Source organism: Grampus griseus, assembly GCF_964374135.1.
Source record: "Grampus griseus genome assembly, chromosome: 11".
Taxonomy (NCBI): Eukaryota; Metazoa; Chordata; class Mammalia; order Artiodactyla; family Delphinidae; genus Grampus; species Grampus griseus.
Genome location: NC_139005.1, coordinates 93730459 through 93733094, shown reverse-complemented (window position 1 = coordinate 93733094; position 2636 = coordinate 93730459).

Below are 2636 nucleotides of genomic sequence, written 5' to 3'. Positions count from 1 at the left end.
GCTTCCCCACCAACCACTCAGCAGGGGAGTCGGGAGCCCTGGGTCTCAATCAACTCCCGCCCTGCAAATCCCTGCTCCTGTTTCTCACCCCCGCCGCAGCACAGCCTGACCACGGGACCCTGTCTGGGCAGCACCCCAGGACTAGTGGGGATGCTGAGTGATGATTCAGCAGCCCCCAATCCTGGCAGGGCCTTGTAAGTTTTCCCATTCTGGGGTGGCAGGTAGAGTCTGTAATAAACACCCAGCGACCGGGTAAAGTTTAAATGGTATCCTGCCCTCTAGCCCAGCATCACCAGCAGCTGGTCGGTGCCCAGGGGAAGAGATGGGCAGCACCCTGGGGTCTCCTGGTGCCCATCAGCAAGGGATGTTTTTGGTGGGGAGTGGGTGAGGGAGAGGACTTCTCATAGAATCCTATGTGGGCACAGAGCTTCTCTCTGCCAGAAACACACCCACTCCCACCCTTACCTTTTTCGCAAACCGCTGCTCTGGTACCGGTTCCACTGCTCAACCTGGCAGATACCAGAGCCCCATCCTGTCCCCACTTGGGCCACCCAGGGGGAGAGAACCATAGATAGAGCCCCTTCCCCAGATGTGGAAAACTGAAGTCAGCAACAAGCAGCTGTCACTTGGCTGCCTGGGGTCCTCTCCCATCACCACTGCCTCTTGGGAGGACTTGACCAGACCTGATCCATGCTCCACTGCTAATTCACGTGCTGAGCCTCAGTTTCCCCTTAAGTGGGGACAACGATGCTTCTTCTCTGCCTAGGAAATTTCCTCTCCTTCCCTCATTGCCAAGCTAACTGCTGCCCATCCTCAGGGCCCCTCCTTGGGGAGCCGCAGCCCGTCATGCACTCGCATAGCGCCTCACCCCTGTAATGGACCCTGGATACAGCTGTCGGTTTAATGCTCACCTCTGACGACTGTCGGCTCCTTGAGGGCAGGGACCCCACCCTCTATATTCCCAGCACAGATGCCCCATAACTGCTGAATCAACAGGCAAGTGAACAAATATTACCTGCCCCTTAGGGTTCTCGTGGGGGCTGGTGGTGGGAACACCCAGCACCGTGCTGACCTGCAATCCCAGTGCCCTGCTTCCTGAGGCACTGGCTGGTGGACACTGGGCCCCAGGTCTCTCCACACCTCTCCCCTCTTCAAGGCCTCCCCAACCCTTAAGGCTCAGTGGAGAGCCCACGTTGTGTAAGAGTCCCTCCCTGTCCCCCACAACCCTCCCTGTGCCTTTGAGGACACCTGCCACCCTCTCTCCTAAAGCCTGTGGCCTCCCGGAGCCTTCCACGCCCCAGGGGCTCTCACCGTTCATCTTGAGGACAGTTTGTCCCACGACAGCAACTGCAGGCTGGCCTTGCTGGGTCTAGAGCCCCTGTCTTCCCATAGGGAGACCGGCCATTGGCAGGCCTTCTGGAAGGCTTTGGCTTGGCTGTCCCAGCCCCTGGGACCCTGGCTGACCCCAAATGAGGGAAGATGACACAGTGTCCCAGATCAGTTCTGTTTCCTGGGAGGTCACAAGGGCAGGGAATGGGGCACCTGCTGGGTAGCTGGGACCAAGGAGACCAGGTAGCAAGCCCAGCCCTGCCACTCACTCACTGTAACCTTGGGCGACGTGCTCCCCATCCAGGCCTCCTCGTCCACTCGGCCCCGGGCAGGGACATAGCGAGCCCCTCCGAGAGGCAGGGACATGGTCAGTCGCCAGGAGGCCACAAAGGCGTGCTGGAGCTCCTGGCGGGATACGCGCAGCACGGAGCAGCACACGGGAGCCAGGCCCGCCCTCTTGGCTCTCCCGCCCTGGGAGGCGGCCAGGGGAGGGGCTGGCGGGATGTGGGGAGAGGGGCCTGGAGGCAGGGCTGTCCCACTTGAGGGAACAGTCGGGGAAGAGCAGGCCCCTGGCTTGCAGCAGAATCAGGGTGTCTCATGGGCTGAGGTCCCCAAGCCCTCCCAGAGTGACGGTAGCACTGAGCGGTGGAGCCCCCAGCTCGGGGAGGGGGGATGGTGGGAAGGCCAGGGGACAGCAGGTGCTCTGTAGTCAGGGGCCTGGGCTTGGCCCCATCTCTATCACTGGCTGCCTGAATGACCCTGGGTGAGTGACCTTGACCTCTCCAGGCCTCAGTTTCCTCAGCCATAAAATGGAGACAGGCCAACACTCCTAGCAGGGCAGTTGTATCACTCCTAGCGGGTGACAGCCCCCAGTGTCCTGTGGGTGCTCACACCCTGCAGCCAAACCTTCCCAGCATCCTCCGGGTCTAGTTTTCTCTCCATTCCTACTTCTGGTACCAGTAGGGCCTCCTCCACATCTCCTCTTCCCCATTTCCAGGGACCATTTGTCTTTCAGCACTCATGCCAAGCACAGGCCTGATATATAGTAGGTGCTCAACGAACGCTCGAAGACACAAGGAACGAATGCAAACACCCCAGGGCCCTGCTGAACACACCTGCACACACATGTGGATACCCCCCCAACACCTCACTGCCCCATCCCACCCGAGCTGCCCTGGACCTCAGTGGAACCACCTGGAGGGACCGGGTAGGGCAGCCTGGGAGGGAGAAGGGGGCCAGGTGTGAAGGGGAGCAGGGGGCAGCTGGGGCAGGTCACAGGCAGGCGGGGGGCAGGTGGTCACTGTGGC